This window comes from Salmo trutta, chromosome 17, assembly GCF_901001165.1.
Source record: "Salmo trutta chromosome 17, fSalTru1.1, whole genome shotgun sequence".
NCBI classification, from domain to species: Eukaryota; Metazoa; Chordata; class Actinopteri; order Salmoniformes; family Salmonidae; genus Salmo; species Salmo trutta.
The window spans coordinates 8166958-8187357 of NC_042973.1; the positions used below are offsets into that span (position 1 = coordinate 8166958).

The 20400-nt window shown below is 41.0% G+C and overlaps 1 protein-coding gene across 4 annotated transcripts in view; it reads left to right on the forward strand.

The window, feature by feature from the left end:
• Positions 1-165: 165 nt before the first annotated feature.
• LOC115151527 (guanine nucleotide-binding protein subunit beta-4) overlaps positions 166-20400 on the forward strand; it is a 42253-nt gene continuing 22018 nt past the window's right edge. For 2 of the 4 annotated variants that reach the window (XM_029695536.1, XM_029695537.1), the window contains exon 1: positions 166-351. The gene's annotated coding sequence lies outside the window, so the exon portion shown is untranslated. Of the gene's footprint in view, positions 352-17115; positions 17322-20400 lie in introns of those variants that run through there. The other 2 variants (XM_029695533.1, XM_029695534.1) reach the window with 1 other exon arrangement.

A 20400-nucleotide genomic window follows, 5' to 3' on the forward strand; every position in this document is an offset into this window, starting at 1 on the left:
GCTCTGACAGTTGCATCATATAAATTGCATAGTATTTTAATGACTGCCATTGTCAAGCTGTCTACCTCTCAGAAATAAAGTTCTGTCCCTTTAAAAAAAGAAGTACTTCTCCCCCCACTTTCTCTTTTCCTCAGGTCCCCCTCCACCACTCCAACCACACACACACACCCAGCCCTCTGCCTCATGTATCAGCTGTCTACATTAACTGCTCTTCCTTGCAATATTTAGTCACTGAGTGTAGAGGAAGAACTAAAACCTCACGCCGTCCGTCTGCTTACAGTTCATGCACTTAAGGACATATGTGGAAAACGTCTACTTCCTCTCCCATTTATCTACACTGAGAAAAAAAAGGTAAAAGCTGAATGCATTTTACTGTCAATCCTGTTTTTTGTTGTGTGGATTTATGGCTTGAAAAATGTGTGTAGTAGGTAAGCCAGACAGATCAGATGTGTGTGTTGCTTCAAGCAAGGTGTGGTGGGGTGGGATGTGTGTGTGTGTGTGTGCTTTTTTGTGCGTATGTGTGTGTATTTATTTGTGTATTTGCGTGTGTGTGTGTGTGTGTGTGTGTGTGTGTGTGTGTGTGTGTGGTATCAAAGTCTGAGGTAATGCCTTGGTCTTATCGTGTGTCTTGAGCCTGGTGTGCACCAAAATGTCAAATCAAATTAATTGCGGGCTTATGCCTACTAATAAATTAGTAATCGGGTATCACAGGGTTTCGACTGTGAAGAGATGCGCAGTCCTTTTTGTATTATTATTTGATGACTAGAGAGGGCGGCCAAGTGGAAATATTTAAAAAAAAAATCTTGACTGTCAATAGAACCCAGAACAGTTACTGTCAATTCTGGAAACTGACCTTTTCCTAATTTCTCAAAAAGAGTTTGAACATTTCAGTGAGAGTTGAACATTTCAGAGACAATTGAACATTTCAGAGAAAGTTGAACATTTCAGAGAAAGTTGAACATTTCAGTGAGAATTGAACATTTCCGTGAGAGCTGAACATTTCAGGATATTTCAGTGACTCAGGGCATTTAAGTGACTCAGGATATGTCATAGGAAAAGTACAGCAGGTCAGCTCATGTCCTGTTTTTTTTATTTTATTGCATCCCTGATTTGAGCAAGTCTAACTGGGAACCCCCTTGTGCTACACGCCTTTTCTCACTTCTTCTAACAGTCTCTTCAGCTTCCTCCTTAAAAACAAAGCAAAATACTCATGCCGTTTAAGCGGCTACTTCTCCTTAAACATGGTGTGTTGACTACTGTATATGGAAACACTGCTCTCTGCTCATAGGTTCTTCCACAAACATTGGAACCATTTCAAGTAGGGCACCAAAGCAACTTTCCAGAGAATGTGCCTGTGTTTATCCTGAGGCATATTAGACTACATCTGGTGGTTACTTGGCCCAATGTAGACCACATCTGGTGATTACTTGGCCCATTGTAGACTACATCTGGTGATTACTTGGCCCAATGTAGCCCAAATCTGGTGATTACTTGGCCCAATGTAGACCACATCTGGTGATTACTTGGCCCATTGTAGACAACATCTGGTAGTTACTTGGCCCATTGTAGACTACATCTGGTGATTACTTGGCCCATTGTAGACTACATCTGGTGATTACTTGGCCCAATATAGACCACATCTGGTGATTACTTGGCCCAATGTAGACCACATCTGGTGGTTACTTCGCCCATTGTAGACTACATGTAGTGATTACTTGGCCCATTGTAGAGTACATCTGGTGGTTACTTGGCCCATTGTAGACTACATCTGGTGGTTACTTGGCCCAATGTAGACCACATCTGGTGAATACTTGGCCCAATGTAGACCACATCTGGTGGTTACTTCGCCCATTGTAGACTACATGTAGTGATTACTTGGCCCATTGTAGAGTACATCTGGTGGTTACTTGGCCCATTGTAGACTACATCTGGTGGTTACTTGGCCCAATGTAGACCACATCTGGTGAATACTTGGCCCAATGTAGACCACATCTGGTGGTTACTTGGCCCGTTCCATCTGTATACTGAGTTGCACTATCACTATCTTTGTCACGATTCTTGAGTGTGTGATTTCGACACTGCACGAGAGGCATTATCACAGAAATGACAAGGACACTTCAGCCAGCTGCCACTGTGTCTCTTATGGGCCAACAATAGCACAGAGATAAGACCAGAACCTTCCATGGGAACATAGTAGTTACACTCTATAACATTTTCAAGATATTGCGATTGATGATTTGTTTTTGGAAAACAGCAGTGTGTCCCTCTGAAATGGGTTAGAGGGTTTATCAGGTTTGGGATAGGGAACAAGGTTGATCTATCTTATTGTATTTGCAGTTACATAGACTGAGTTTCAGTGAGTATACACAGTATACACACACAATATCATTTTATACATTCCCATGTAGAAATACAGCTAACAGAGCAGGTTCATATGAAAAAAAAGACCAGTGTATAGATCAGCAATGAGCACATACAAACCCAGACCAGCCATCTCAAAACCATGGATGTCAAATGATATAAATTATAAAGCATTTATTTTACAGTTCACCAGATGGTGAGATGGTTGCTGAATAGTTGTTCCAAATGGGTGAGGCCACGCCAGGGCGGTGAAAGCATGTGGAACGCTGGGCGTATCAACATCTATTCTCCTCCACAGAGGGCATATTTTAAGTCACTTCAGCGCTCTTCAAGAGGGCCTTTTTTTTTCTTTCTTTCTTTCTTTTTAATGAACCATTATGCATAGAAGCTCTGGCTCTCCCTGGTATTTCACCTACCTACTTGACGTCATTTGCCATTTATGAGGGTTGCCCGGGCAACATCCATCCTCCCCGGGAGATATGTCTGGTGGACAAGACAGGGTTTACTCTTTGTACATGTTTTAATTGCCTTTGATACAGTGGTCATAATACATATAGGCCATTGAAGTACATCAGGGCATGAAGAGAAAAAACATGGGAATGCACATAAAAATAGCATATCAAAAGCTGTTCTGGCATGATATCTCATTAGTGCTTCTCATCTCATCCTAACATGATATCTCGTTAGTGCTTCTCATCTCATCCTAACATGATATCTCGTTAGTGCTTCTCATCTCATCCTAACATGATATCTCGTTAGTGCTTCTCATCTCATCCTAACATGATATCTCGTTAGTGCTTCTCATCTCATCCTAACTTGATATCTCGTTAGTGCTTCTCATCTCATCCTAACATGATATCTCGTTAGTGCTTCTCATCTCATCCTAACTTGATATCTCATTAGTGCTTCTCATCTCATCCTAACATGATATCTCGTTAGTGCTTCTCATCTCATCCTAACATGATATCTCGTTAGTGCTTCTCATCTCATCCTAACATGATATCTCGTTAGTGCTTCTCATCTCATCCTAACATGATATCTCGTTAGTGCTTCTCATCTCATCCTAACTTGATATCTCGTTAGTGCTTCTCATCTCATCCTAACATGATATCTCGTTAGTGCTTCTCATCTCATCCTAACATGATATCTCGTTAGTGCTTCTCATCTCATCCTAACATGATATCTCGTTAGTGCTTCTCATCTCATCCTAACTTGATGTCTCGTTGGTGCTTCTCATCTCATCCTAACATGATATCTCGTTAGTGCTTCTCATCTCATCCTAACATGATATCTCATTAGTGCTTCTTATCTCATCCTAACTTGGGCACCTAGCAGAGGAGGCTGGTGGGATAGGAGGACATGCTCATTGTAATGTCTGGAATGGAATAAATGGAACCGAGGCAAAACGTGGTTTCCATATGTTTGATGTGTTTATACCGTTCTATTTATTCCATTCCAGTCATTACAATGAGCCCATACTTCTATAGCTCTTCCCACCAGCTGTCCTCTGGCACCTAGCTACATATTGTGTTAATGGCTGTTTTGGAGCAGTCCTCCAAGGGTATTATGCACCTTAAAGTGGTAGTAATGTAGTTCAACATGAGATTATGTGATCTGGTATTATTGCTTGTTGCAGGCGATTAAGGCCAGACACCACATCCTAATGGGGTAATTTCTCCCCGTAATCATATCACAATCAACTTACAGTGCGTTCAGAAAGTATTCTGATCCCTTCACTTTATCCACATTTTGTTACGTTATAGCCTTATTCTAAAATTGATTCAATTATTATTTTTTCCTCAGCAATCTACACACAATACTCCATAATGACAAAGTGAAAACAGGTTTACCTTTTTTTTTTTGCAAATGTATTAAATATAAAAAACAGAAATACCTTATTTACATAAGTATTCAGACCCTTTGCTATGAGACTCAAAATTGAGCTCAGGTGCATCCTGTTTCCATTGATCATCCTTGGGATGTTTCTACAACTTGATTGGAGTCCACCTGTGGTAAATTCAATTGATTGGAGATGATTTGGAAAGGCACACACCTGTCTATATAAGATCCCACAGTTGACAGAGCATGTTGGAGCAAAAACCAAGCCATGAGGTTGAAGGAATTGTCCGTAGAGCTCCGACACAGGATTGTGTCGAGGCACAGATCTGGGTAAGGGTAGCAAAAAATGTCTGCAGCATTGAAGGTCCCCCAAAACACAGTGGCCTCCATCATTCTTAAATGGAAAAAGTTTGGAACCACCAAAACTCTTCCTAGAGTTGGCTGCCCGGCCAAACTGAGCAATCGGGGGAGAAGGGCCTTGGTCAGGGAGGTGACCAAGAACCCGATGGTCACTCTGACAGAGTTCCAGAGTTCCTCTGAGGAGATGGGAGAACCTTCCAGAAGGACAACCATCTCTGCAGCACTCTACCAATTAGGCCTTTATGGTAGAGTGCTCAGACGGAAGCCACTCCTCGGTAAAAGGCACATGACAGCCGCTTGGAGTTTGCCAAAAGGCATCTAAAGGACTCTCAGACCATGAGAAACAAGATTCTCTGGTCTGTTGAAACCAAGATTGAACTCTTTGGCCTGAATGCCAAGCCTCACGTCTGTAGGAAACCTGGCACCATCCCTACGGTGAAGCATGATGGTGGCAGATGTTTTTCGGTGACAGGGACCAGTCAGGATCGAGGGAAAGATGAACGGTGCAAAGTACAGAGATCCTTGATGAAAACCTGGGGCGGAGGTTCACCTTCCAACAGGACAACGACCCTAAGCACAGATCCAAGACAACGCAGGAGTGGCTTCGGGACAAGTCTCTGAATGTCCTTGAGTGGCCCAGCCAGAGCCCGGACTTGAACCCGATCGAACATCTCTGGAGAGACCTGAAAATAGCTGTGCAGCAACACTCCCCATCCAACCTGACAGAGCTTGAGAGGATCTGCAGAGAAGAATGGGAGAAATTCCCCAAATACAGGTGGGCCAAGCTTGTAGCGACATACCCAAGAAGACTCGAGGCTGTAATCACTGCCAAAGGGGATTCAACAAAGTACTGAGTAAAAGGTCTAAATACTTATGTAGATGTGATATTTCAGTGTTTTTTATTTGTAATACATTTGCAAAAATGTCTAAAAACCTGTTTTTGCTTTGTCATTATGGGGTATTGTGTGTAGATTGATGAGGGGGAAAAAGCAATTAAATCAATTTTAGAACAAGGCTGTAACGTAATAAAATGTTGAAAAAGTGAAAGGGGTCTGAATACTTTCCGAATGCACTGTAAACCAGTTGAACGTAGGCACAAATAGAAAAATAGGAAATATTTTATTAAAATATGCAACTGAGGCGATATCTCATTAAATATTCACAAATTTGCATATTATGCCTCCCAAAAAATTGGGACACTGGATGAAGTCCGCCTAAATATTTCGGTTTCATTTTGTTAAGACGCTAACTTGTCCAGAGCAGATTGTGGATAAATACTTCTTTCATATTTCTATCTGTAAAATATTAGACATGTACTTTAAATGCAATTCGAAATTATTGATGTAAGTCCACTTTAAAGTGAATAAAATTAAAATGTTAATGACAGTAGTATGATGAACTAAAGAAAATATACATTTCCATCAAGTTTTTGAAATGTTTATGTTTACTTTTTGAAAATACTAATGGACCAAAACACAAACAAACCTCAAAATGGATAGTGTCACGCCCTGACCTTAGAGAGCCGTTGTATTTCTCATTTTGGTTAGGTCAGGGTGTGATGTGGGGTGGGCATTCTATGTTATCTATTTCTTTGTGTTGGCTGAGTAGGGTTCCCAATCAGAGGCAGCTGTCTATCGTTGTCTCTGATTGGGAATCATACTTAGGCAGCCTTTTCCCACCTGTGTTTGTGGGTAGTTGTTTTCTATTTTGCAGTCTGTACCTGACAGAACTGTGCGCTTTTCGTTTCTTTGTTTGAGTGTTTCGGTGATAAATAAATCATGAACACTTACCACGCTGCGTTTTGGTCCACTCCTTCCGACGAAACCCATTACAGATAGGTAGATGCAAAAATGTAATTTCAGCCTGTGAAGCCTGGCCTTAATTAGCAATAGCGTGTGTGTTATTATTGTATATTGTATTTATTTTATTAAAGTAGGCCTTGGCTACTTTTACCTACACTACAGTTTTTATCATATGTCAATGACTCTAGCAAGCAAAATTAACTTTTTTAATTAAGGATATCAATGCATCATCTTTATCAGATACAGTATTTCAGCAAGCCGAATTCCCCAGTTTATGTTTATGAAGTGTTACTGTATCTGTCAATCATGGCTGAAAGACAATAGAGATATACTGTACAGGCAGGGTACCTGGTTCAGAGCTCTGAGACTATTTATAGCTTCTGCTGCATCTTTTTGTCAAGACACCAAGTTATTGATGTTCTATTTTTACAGTGTCAATTCGCTCCCTCCTTCTCCTTTTGGTTGCCAAGCAATCAACCAAGGGACCTGATTGGAGAATGATGTGCTGCTTGCTGGACATCTTGACTGTGATTTCAGTTGGCTAATAAACTCCTTTAATAGTGGGTGGATGATACCCATGAGACGGTTGGGGGTTTGATGTGATCTAAGATGTTAAATGCCATTGCTATTTCACCCTTTCACATCTGTTGGATGAAGCAACTACCAAGCATGAGATAATTACATCCCCTGGGAGGCATTTCAGTTTACTGACTTGATACAGATGTCAGATCTTCTTTTTACCATTATTATCGTAGCAAAATAATCCTGCAGCAACAGGATTTTTATGTTTTAGTCCATAATGTTGCTTGATAGGTGGTTAGGCTGTTACAGTGCATTCGGAAAGTATTCAGACCCCTTCCACTTTCCCACATTTTGTTACGTTACGACCTTATTCTAAAATGGATTAAATTGTTTTTTCCTCCCCTCATCAATCAACACACAATAACCCCATAATGACGAAACGAAAGCACGTTTTTAGACATTTTTGCTAAATTATCATAAATAAAAACACTGAAATATCACATTTTACATAAGTATTCGGACCCTTTACTCAGTACTTCGTTGAAGCACCGTTGGCAGCGATTACAGCCTCGGGTCTTCTTGGGTATGATGCTACAAGCATGGCACACCTGTGTTTGGGGAGTTTCACCCATTCTTCTCTGCAGATTCTCTCAAGCTCTGTCAGGTTGGATGGGGAGTGTCGCTGCACAGCTATTCTCAGGTATCTCCAGAGATGTTCGATCGGGTTCAGGTCTGAGTGCTCTTTAGCAGGGTTTCATCAAGGATCTCTCTGTACTTTGCTCCGTTCATCTTTCCCTTGATCCGCTGAAATACATCCCCAAAGCATGATGCTGCCACCACCATGCTTCACCGTAGGGATGGTGCCAGGTTTCTTCCAGACGTGACGCTTGGCATTCAGGCCAAAGAGTTCAATATTGGTTTCATCAGACCAGAGAATCTTGTTTTTCATGGTCTCAGTCCTTTGGCAAACTCCAAGTGGGCTGTCATGTGCCTTTTACTGAGGAGTGACTTCCATCTGGCCACTCTACCATGAAGGACTGATTGGTGGAGTGCTGCAGAGATGGTTGTCCTGGAAGGTTCTCCCATCTCAACAAAGGAACTCTGGAGTTGTCAGAATGATCAGGTTCTTGGTCACCTCCCTGACCAAGGCCCTTCTCCCCCGATTGCTCAGTTTGGCCGGACGACCAGCTCTAGGAAGAATCTTGGTGGTTACAAACTTCATCCATTTAAGAATGATGGAGGCCACTGTGTTCTTGGGGACCTTCAATGTTGCAGACATTTTTTGGTACCCTTCCCCGGATCTGTGCCTCGACACAATCCTGTCTCGGGGCTCTATGGACATTTCCTTAGACCTCATGGCTTGTTTTTTTTCTCTGACATGCACTGTCAACGGTGGGACCTTATATAGACAGGTGTGTGCCTTTCCAAATCATCTCCAATCAATTGAATTTACCACAGGTGGACTCCAGTCAAGTTGTAGAAACATCTCAAGGATGATCAATGGAAACAGGATACACCTGAGCTCAATTTCGAGTCTCATAGCAAAGGGTCTGAATACTTATGTAAATAAGGTATTTCTGTTTTTTGTTTTTAATACATTTGCCAAAAAATCTAAAAAACTGTATTCACTTTGTCATTATGGGGTACTGCATGTAGATTGATGAGGACATACTTAAAAAAAAAATCTAATTTAGTATAAGGCAGTAACATAACAAAATATGGAAAAAGTCAAGAGCTTTCCAAATGCACTGTAGCTGGACAAAAGTAGGGTACACAAAAAGTGTTAGTGTGGGTTTTCAGTGAACTTTTAAGTAAATTGTAAAGCTCATCTGCATTTCCTGCGGCGCAGGATCATTCTCAGCAACAAAAGAGTGATCAAATTAAGATCCTACACCTGTAGTTTACTGACTTGATTGTTGGTATTAAATCAAATGTATAATGCAGTGGCCTGCCATTATTAGAGGGATACATCTGGTTTGAGTTTTCATAGATTCATATGAATTTGGTATTAGATTAATATATTATTGACTGCAGAGTTATTAACATTATTGTGTTGTCGTCAATGTAATATTTTGCAGCTTATGAGCCAGGTCTTTGGAGGTTTGTCTCTACAACGCTTAGATATGGCAAAATTAGGGCAGGCCAGAATATAGGACAAGGTTGCGTTTAGCCATACACCCAGATAAAAGGGTCCAAACGAAACAGTGACATGACTAAATTTGGCCTGTATTGTGTTACTGGGGACGTGACTAAGCTCTCTCTTTTTCCAAGAAACTACAGAGATACCAGCTAATACAGGAATAATTCACATTGTTATGAAACTGTGAGAGTACTGCCAACATTTGACTGGATGTCACGTCCTGACCATGGTAAGCTGTTATTTTCTATGGTAGAGTAGGTCAGGGCGTGACAGGGGGAGTTTATTCTATGTGTTCTATTTCTATGTTCTTAGGTTCTAGTTTTTGTATTTCTATGTTGGTTTGTTTGGGATGATCTCCAATTAGAAGCAGCTGGTCCTCGTTGTCTCTAATTGGAGATCATACTTAAGTAGGTTTTTTTCTTCCTGGGTTCTATGGGTGATTATTTTTGAGTAGTGTTTGTTTCTTCTCTGCGTCACGGTTTGTTGTTTTGCCTATTCAGTTATTTGATGTATTGCATAGTTTCACAGAGTAAATAAAATGTGGAACTACACACACTCTGCACCTTGGTCCTCTCCTTTTGACAGCCGTGACACTGGAATACACTTTGTTCAGTCTTGTTGCGGTAATGTTCAGACCTCGGAACAGTTCAACGTTGCATGATTTCAGACATGAATTGACAAAATTGTTTGGTTGCATTCAAAGTCTTTTTGCTTTATTTTAATGGCCTTCACAGCATATCAAACCAGAAACAATTGTTGGTTTAGCACTGGTCCAAAACCAGTCTAAAAGCTGATACATCAAAGCAATTTTCCAGTATAACATACTATTACCCTGCATCATAGGCCTACATCCTTGAATCAACAACACAGGGTTCTTTATTAGCTGTCATTTTAATCCTAATCCTCATAATGCATTTAGGAGATTGGCTGGGGTAATCTACTGCTGTGTGAATTCAATTAGACTTAATCTGACCCCATGCCATTCTAAGAGGAAGACAAGGACTGTGTAAATTTTATCTCCCCTTAATTGATTATAGCGTTCGCAGAGACGAGGAAAAGCCTGTCTCACTGCTCTCTTTCATTGGCCCCATAAAAAATTAATTGCGTTCTAATGGAGAGAAATCATGTTCTACTATTTACTCCCTATACACTGGAACGAGACCAGACACACCTTTCCCTGGTGCTGTCATTAATAATACGTAAACATGAGGAATCATATTGTAGCTAATTCGAGATGTAGCCTGGACCGGGACTCAAACCCGAGTTCAGCGACTGTCAAACCAACACTTTAACTGTTACACCAAGAGTTACGAACCCCTTGATGAGGTCGCTAGGTTATGTGTTAAAGGGATAGTTCACCCAAATTCCAAAATGACATTTTAGTTTCCTTACCCTGTAAGCAGTCTACGGACAAGGTATGACAGCAATCTATGCTTTGGTTTAGTTTCCCTGGCACTGTTTCCAAATGCATTTGTGGCACAAATCCCCATTCAAGTCATGGGACTGATATAAGCATTTTTCGCGCATCACAATCAATTTGAGTTACTTTTGGATGATTTGGACATAATAACGCAAAAAAAAAATTATATCGGTCCCATGACTTGAATGGGATTTGTGCCACAAATGCTAAAAAAAACATTAGGTGTTGGGTTAAGGTCGCAACAATATCATACAGTCTTAGAATTAGTGGTGACTCTAGGAACCCTGGAGATCCTCAAGGAACCATTGCTAGTCAATGGTTCCTATTTGAACCTTCGGTTAGTTGAGAGGTTCTTGGAGGAACCTTTAACGTTTCAAAGGGTTCATGGAGGAACCCTGGACTGGAGGTGTGGCTTAGTAGGGGCGTGGCATTGATTTAGATCTTTTTAGGCCACCCGTGGGCATAAATGTCATTCCTGTTCATCTGTTATGTTGTATTGTCATCACAATGTTCACATTCCAAACATATAGAAGTGACTTTGTTGAGCTTCACAATCAATTTTGTATACTTTTGGAAGATTTGGATAACTGAAAAATGCTAATATTGTTCCCATGACTACAATGGGATTTGCGCCACAGATGTTGAAACATTAGAATGTGGAAAGTGTGCCTAAGCGGAGTCAGACGAAAACGTCAACATCCAGTTTTCAGGGATACAGAATTTTCAACCTAATGTCAATTTCCCCTTAAAAACAGATGTTGGAACTCCTTTCTAAGCCTGCTACGTTTGCTTACTGCCAGAGAAACTAAACCCGAAGCATGAATTGCTGTCATAATTTGTCCATAAACTGCTTACAGGATAAGGAAACCCATTTACAATTTTGTAATTTGGGTGAATTATCTTTGCCATTTGATTACAATACAACATAAGAGATTAACAGGGATGTCGTTTAGGCCCAAGTGTGGCCTAAAATATCTATATGAAAGCCACGCCTCTACTAAGCCACACCTCCAGTCCAGGATTCCTCCAGGAACCCTTTTCTACATTGAAACATTAAAGGTTCCTCCAAGAACCCCGACAACTGACCAAAGGTGTAAATATGAACCATTGACTAGCAATGTTTACTCGAGGAACTCCAGGGGTTCCTTGAAGATCTCCAGGGTTCCTTGTTCCACCAGTTCTAAGAGTGTATGTTTTGCATATCAATTGCAAAATTGTGTAGGACTAATCACACTGAATTCCTAAATTCTTCAAAAAATGTATAATAATAAACATTAAATAGGCAATCTGCAGTTGCTACATCCATTTTTGGACTTATAAATTAATTATATGTAGGCTACCCATTGATTCTTGAAGAATATAACTTAGAAATGCCTCATAACTCAATCACGCCTCCAACTCAATCATTAACTTTGTAGACGACACAAGAGTAGTAGGCCTGATTACCAACAATGACGAGACAGACTACATGGAGGTGGTGAGGGCCCTGGGAGAGTGGTACCAGGAAAATAACCTCTCACTCAACGTCAACAAAACAAAGGAGCTGATCGTGGACTTCAGGAAACAGCAGAGGGACCACGCCCCTATCCACATTGACGCGACCGCAGTGGAGAAGGTGGAAAGCTTCAAGTTCCTCAGCGTACACATCACTGACGATCTGAAAAGGTCCACCCACATAGACAGTGTGGTGAAGAAGGCAACAGTGCCTCTTCAACCTCAGGAGGCTGAAGAAATTTGGCTTGGCGCCTAAAACCCTCACAAATCTTTACAGATGCACAATTGACAGCATCCTGTCGGGCTGCATCACCGCCTGGTACGGCAACTGCACCGCCCACAACCGCAGGGATCTCCAGAGGATGGTGCAGACTGCCCAACGCATCACCAGGGGCAAACTACCTGCTCTCTAGGACACCTACAGCACCCGATGTCACAGGAAGGCCAAAAAGATCAACAAGGACATCAACCACCCACGGCCTGTTAAACCAGCTATCATCCAGAAGGCGAGGTCAGTACAGGTGCATCAAAGCTGTGACGGAGCGACTGAAGAACAGCTTCTATCTCAAGGCCATCAGACTGTTAAATAGCCATCACTAGCCGACTTCCACCCGACCCTGCACCTTAGAGGCTACAGCCCTATATACAGTTGAAGTCGGAAGTTTGCATACAGTGAGGGAAAAAAGTATTTGATCCCCTGCTGATTTTGTACGTTTGCCCACTGACAAAGAAATGATCAGTCTATAATTTTAATGGTAGGTTTATTTGAACAGTGAGAGACAGAATAACAACAACAAAAATCCAGGAAAAAGCATGTCAAAAATGTTATAAATTGATTTGCATTTTAATGAGGGAAATAAGTATTTGACCCCCTCTCAATCAGAAAGATTTCTGGCTCCCAGGAATCTTTTATACAGGTAACGAGCTGAGATTAGGAGCACACTCTTAAAGGGAGAGCTCCTAATCTCAGCTTGTTACCTGTATAAAAGACACCTGTCCACAGAAGCAATCAATCAATCAGATTCCAAACTCTCCACCATGGCCAAGACCAAAGAGCTCTCCAAGAATGTCAGGGACAAGATTGTAGACCTACACAAGGATGGACTGGGCTACAAGACCATCGCCAAGCAGCTTGGCGAGAAGGTGACAACAGTTGGTGCGATTATTCGCAAATGGAAGAAACACAAAAGAACTGTCAATCTCCCTCGGCCTGGGGCTCTATGCAAGATCTCACCTTGTGGAGTTGCAATGATCATGAGAACGGTGAAGAATCAGCCCAGAAGTACACGGGAGGATCTTGTCAATGATCTCAAGGCAGCTGGGACCATAGTCACCAAGAAAACAATTGGTAACACACTACGCCGTGAAGGACTGAAATCCTGCAGCGCCCGCAAGGTCCCCCTGCTCAAGAAAGCACATATACATGCCCGTCTGAAGTTTGCCAATAAACATCTGAATGATTCAGAGGACAACTGGGTGAAAGTGTTGTGGTCAGATGAGACCAAAATGGAGCTCTTTGGCATCAACTCAACTCGCCGTGTTTGGAGGAGGAGGAATGCTGCCTATGACCCCAAGAACACCATCCCCACCGTCAAACATGGAGGTGGAAACATAATGCATTGGGGGTGTTTTTCTGCTAAGAGGACAGGACAACTTCACCTCATCAAAGGGACGATGGACGGGGCCATGTACCGTCAAATCTTGGGTGAGAACCTCCTTCCCTCAGCCAGGGCATTGAAAATGGGTCGTGGATGGGTATTCTAGCATGACAATGACCCAAAACACATGGCAAGGCAGCAAAGGAGTGGCTCAAGAAGAAGCACATTAAGGTCCTGAAGAGGCCTAGCCAGTCTCCAGACCTTAATCCCATAGAAAATCTGTGGAGGGAGCTGAAGGTTCGAGTTGCCAAACGTCAGCCTCGAAACCTTAATGACTTGGAGAAGATCTGCAAAGAGGAGTGGGACAAAATCCCTCCTGAGATGTGTGCAAACCTGGTGGCCAACTACAAGAAATATCTGACCTCTGTGATTGCCAACAAGGGTTTTGCCACCAAGTACTAAGTCATGTTTTGCAGAGGGGTCAAATACTTATTTCCCTCATTAAAATGCAAATCACTTCAGTCTTACCTGTGGCTCAGTTGGTAGAGCATGGTGTTTGCAACGCCAGCATGGTGTGTGCAATGCCAGGGTTGTGAGTTCGATTTCCACGGGGGGCCAGTACAAAAAAATAAAAAATAATGAAATGTATGCATTCAGTACTGTAAGTCACTCTGGATAAGAGCATCTGCTAAAATGTCAAAACATTTTGACATGCGTTTTTCTGGACTTTTTGGTTGTTATTCTGTCTCTCACTGTTCAAATAAACCTACCATTAAAATTATAGACTGATAATTTCTTTGTCAGTGGGCAAACATACAAAATCAACAGGGGATCAAATACTTTTTTCCCTCACTGTACACCTTAGCCAAATACATTTAAACTCAGTTTTTCACAATTCCTGACATTTAATCCTAGTAACAATTCCCTGTCTTAGGTCAGTTAGGATCACCACTTTATTTTAAGAATGTGAAATGGCAGAATAATAGTAGAGAGAATTACTGATTTCAGCTTTTATTTTTTTCATCACATTCCCAGTGGGTCAGAAGTTTATATACACTCAATTAGTATTTGGTAGCATTGCCTTTAAATTGTTTAACCTGGGTCAAACGTTTTGGGTAGCCTTCCACAAGCTTCCCACAATATGTTGGGTGAATTTTGTCCCATTCCTCCTGACAGAGCTGGTGTAACTGAGTCAGGTTTGTAGGCCTCCTTGCTCGCACACACTTTTCCAGTTCTGTCCACAAATGTTTTATAGGATGAGGTCAGGGCTGTGTGATGGCCACTCCAATACCTTGACTTTGTTGTTCTTAAGCCTTTTTGCTATAACTTTAGAAGTATGCTTGGGGTCATTGTTTTCCTACCTCATGATGCCATCTATTTTGTGAAGTGCACCAGTCCCTCCTGCAGCAAAGCACCCCCACAACATGATGCTGCCACCCCCGTGCTTCACGGTTGGGATTGTGTTCTTCGGCTTGCAAGCCTCCCCCTTTTTCCTCCAAACATAATGATGGTCATTATGGCCAAACAGTTCTATTTTTGTTTCATCAGACCAGAGGACATTTCTCCAAAAATTACAATCTTTGTCCCCATGTGCAGTTGCAAACCGTAGTCTGGCTTTTAATGGCGGTTTTGGAACAGTGGCTTCTTCCTTGCTGAGCGGCCTTTCAGGTTATGTCGATTTAGGACTCGTTTTACTATGGATATAGATAATTTTGTACCTGTTTCCTCCAGCATCTTCACAAGGTCCTTTGCTATTGTTCTGGGATTGATTTGCACTTTTGCACCAAAGTACGTTCATCTCTAGGAGACAGAACGCATCTCCTTCCTGAGCGGTATGACGGCTGCATGGTCCCATGGCGTTTATACTTGTGTACTATTTTTTGTACAGATGAATGTGGTACCTTCAGGCATTTGGAAATTGCTCCCAAGGATGAACCAGACTTGTGGAGGTCTACAATTCGTTTTCTGGGGTCTTGGCTGATTTATTTTGATTTTCCCATGATGTCAAGCAAAGAGGCACTGAGTTCGAAGGTAGGCCTTGAAATACATCCACAGGTACACCTCCCATTGACTCAAATGATGTCAGAAGCTTCTAAAGCCATGACATCATTTTGTGGAATGTTCCAAGCTGTTTAAAGGCGCAGTCAACTTAGTGTATGTAAACTTCTGACCCACTGGAATTGTGATACAGTGAATTATAAGTGAAATAATCTGTCTGTAAACAATTGTTGGAAAAATGACTTGTGTCATGCACAAAGTAGATGTTTTAACCGACTTGCCAGTGGCTCAGTTGGTAGAGCATGGTGTTTGCAACACCAGGGTTGTGGGTTCAATTCCCACGGGGGGGCAGTATGAAATGAAATGTATGCATTCACTGCTATAAGTCACTCTGGATAAGAGCGTCTGCTAAATGACTAAAATGTATAGGTTGTTAATGAGACATTTGTGAAATGGTTGAAAAATGAGTTTTAATAACTCCAACCTATGTAAACTTCCAACTTCAACTGTACATAGACTTGGAATCACTGGCCTCTTTAATAATGGAACACCAGTCACTTTAATAATGTTTACTCATGTCATATGTATATACTGTATTTTATTCTACTGTATTTTAGTCAATGCCACTCCGATCTAATATTTATATATATTTTAATTCCATTCTTTTACTTTTAGATTTGTGTGTATTGATGTGAATTGTTAGATATTACTGCACTGTTGGAGATAGGAACACAAGCATTTCGCTACACCCGCAATAACATCTGCTAAATATGTGTAACCAATAACATTTTATAAGCTTAATTCAACTGTCATACCACATCAGAACCAAAAATATCAACTTATTTTACTCCAACGTTTGTAAACAAAGTAAATGTAAACAAACACTACATAGCTTCAAAACATGGTTAAACTTATAATTTTGATATCATGGATGCTCAGTCCTCACATCCATAGCTCTGTTATTAATTTGAGAGTGGTTACATCTCTCCAACCTCATACCCCAGCGTTTTACCTTAACAGGGGCGGGGACCGGCTTTGATATTGTTTCAACTGCTGATTGACGTTTTAAGTAAACACTGAAGTATGTTGGAATTTCGTGATAGTAAAGAACTCAGTCGCCCCTCTTACTGCACACTTCCCTTCCACTGTGTGGCTCAGCTGTAACCGATACAACATGATGAAGTAATAATTACATGCAGTCGGCAGGTTAAAGCTCCTTCAACATTCTAAAACAATATCAAATGTATCCAGACCTCTGTAATAGCTTTTTTTTACGCACATCATCGTAACTATTTGTTTCCTGTACTCTTGTTCTTTCCTTTTATTAAGGGACCTGACAGACAATACCATTTCCTGTGGGTAAAAACAAAGCTATTGCGACACGATTGATTTGCTCATTCTTGTACAAGAAAAACGGACACTTAAGTAAGTAGAGCAAACTCACTGAAATAAATGTAAACATTGTCTTATGAATAGGTTTGAACATGTTTTAGGAATAGGTCAGATGAAAATAAGGTACATCTCTGTGAGTGCACCCCTCGGCGCGCTGTTGCCATGTTCCCAGTTTCCTCATGGGTGTGGTGATTAGATTGGTTGGTGAACATTCTGTCAAATCCTGACCGAGTTGCGCGAGTCCCTGGCTCTTTAAATCAGTTAAATTCTCTTAAAATTAATACCGCTATCTTGACATTTTCTTTCACAACCGAGACCATGTTTGCCATTTGAAAACGGACTATTGTGACACTGATCGGAACGACGTGGACAGTCCCATAAAAATCCCGTTTCAGGTAATAACGTGTTCTAAGCGAGCTGAACCTTGGTATTTTCTTGCTTTTATTCCCTGCTTTGGGTACACCCTATACGATACGGTTTGATGTCGGCCTTTGTTTTGCATTGAGGTTGCAAAACATTAAGAGATGAATTGATACATTAAAAAACCCCATGTTTTGAATAGTGTTCATCATAATAGCTACTTATATCTCTTTCAAGGCTTGCTGTTTTTCTCACCGAAGTTTTTATTGGTGTTAATTCGGTGTTAACAAAACGCGGCCTTGCACGTCTGACGGACATAAACGACCTACGGTAGGCTATAGATTAATAGACTATTCACGAGTATAATAACGAAGCCTCATTCAGATATGTAGAGCAACATACCGGTGCTATGCCTTTTTTGTCATTTTTTTTTTTTACATTAATCAATTGTAGATGACATTCTGTTCATTTGAGCGGAAACTTGTAGCAACCCTGCTAATGTAACGGGGCGCATATATTGCTTAATTTGCTGCATATGTTGTCTTGAAAATACCTGCCACGATCATTGATATGGGTTTGGAGATATAAATTATCGCAATATTTCATTTTGTCAAAGCAACACGTGTTCAAGAATCTGTCAGAACAGAGAAGAACCTTCCAGTTCAGTGTTGGTGCTGTTACAACGTAACAATATTGTAACAGAGTTGTAACTTTCATATATCCTATATCTCTGATTGTATCCACAATCCGCATTAAAATGATAGCCATTTTCCTATAGTTTCTTACAATACGCCTGTGGTCTAGTCTTGTAACTAGAGCACTGTTTGTTTTTGCTGTAGTTATTGTTTATACAGTACATCTGCAGTATGATACAGTTTAAAACAATATTCTGACATGACATGTTTAATAAGGCCTCAAACCAGACCGGTTAAGGTAATGCAGTGTTGTAAACAGCATTACCAATGCTGTTATCATAGTATGTAAACTTCGACTTGTAATACTGTAGCTGTTTGTGAACGGGTAGGCAATAGAACAAAAACATACTGGGTATGTTTTAGTAAGGTTTATCTTGTTACAGTGGCATTGCGATAAGTGGCAAATTATTTATTAGAGAAGATATGAAGATCACGATTGATATGCATCTATCATATGCATTTCCTGCATTTCCTTATGTCTGCACTAGAGCCGTGTAAATACTCAGCTTGTCTGGGAAAGAATTAGCCTATCTGGGCAGTCAATTTGCGTGATATAATTCTCCAGATGTTTGGAATAGTCATTATGGGAAGTGAACAAGTTGTCACCTGGTAGGGCTTCCTAGTCTCCTTTCGTCTTCACACAGGTTTAGGTCATGTCCACCTCTTGGCAACTATGCATCACCCTATTGGAGATTGCTCCCGAGTAGCGCAGTGGTCTAAGGCACTGCATCTCAGTGCTAGATGTGTCACTACAGTCCCTGGTTCGAATCCAGGCTGTATCACATCCGGCCGTGATTGGGAGTCCCATAGGGCGGCGAACAATTGGCCCAGCGGCATCTGGATTTGGCCGGTGTAGGCCGTCATTGTAAATAAGAATTTGTTGCCTAGTCATTTTTTTTTTTTTTAACTGCGCATATGCATGTACACACCAGTCATCCCAAAACCAAAGCACCTGCTCACACACAACACACATGCGTATAAACACACACACACACACACACACACACACACACACACACACACACACACACACACACACACACACACACACACACACACACACACAATGTTTAATTCGCAATAACATTCTTACAAACATGGCGTTTGACCGACCTGTTACAGGGGTTTAACACGAAATAACACACATATCAGATCAAACCCATTCGTTACACATGAATAAGTCCTATTCAGACAGCAATACCTATTCACCTATCACATATCAGATCAAACCGTTACACATTAATAAGTCCTATTCAGACAGCAATACCTATTCACCTATCACATATCAGATCAAACCGTTACACATGAATAAGTCCTATTCAGACAGCAATACCTATTCACCAGAGACAATGTTACTTTGAAAATCAATCCAATCTTCAATTTAAAGCTGGATACATTTAGGGCTGGCACAATTACCGTATAACTGTGTAACTGACGGTTATGAATTAAGACCTTCATGAATATAAAATATTGGTCATAACGTAATAATAAAATGTTAAGAAAAATGTATATATCATTAGATTTTTTTGGGGTGGAACGAACAGCTGACTGAAGACGGGACAGCCTGGCATTGGTGTGGTTGATTCCGTTTCTGTGGTAGCGTGGACTCTTAACGTGATTTAACTTTGTTGCTCCTTTGCTGAAACAAGCAAGGTTTCGTAGCAAACAATCTACATGCCATGCTAATGTAGAAATGGTCATTTCAAGTAATGTTAAAGGTAGACTTAGCAAAATGACCTTGCCACGAGCAGCGCCGCAGATACTGAGATGAGCGAGATGCAAGACTTTGCTCCCATACAGTCACACGCAGTATCTGCCATGTACATTGGGTTTGCTTTGCGCTGTTAGAGCATGGTAGGTTCAGGACCAAAACAGCTGAGAAGTTTAGCCGAGCCTTGCACTACAAACGTCTTCATTTTTGTGTGACCCACTATGCTGTTTGCTTTCTGCATTTCCGTCATATCGCTGAGTCTACCTTTTAATTGAGTTTCATTTAAAAAAAAAAAATCACAGCACATATTGATGGGTACTCTTCCTGCTTTTACTTCCTACTTTGACTTTCTGCTTTGCTCCTATGGGTACACTTGCAATGGCTGCCAGTCCACCCATTATGCCATCATTGACTTGAATGAGGATGGCCAGTTCTATTTATTCTATTTCTATGTAGCACATGCAGTCAGGAGAGGGGGAGAGTGGAAAATGTGCGTCTTAAATAAATAATCTCCATATATAGTGTGCAAAGCTGTCATCAAGGCAAAGGGTGGCTACTTTGAAGAATCTCAAATATAAAATATATTTTGATTTGTTTAACACTTTTTTTTGGTTACTACATGATTCCATATGTGTTTTTTCATAGTTTTGATGTCTTCACTATTATTCTACAATGTAGGAAATAGTAAAAAGAAAGAAAAACCCTGTA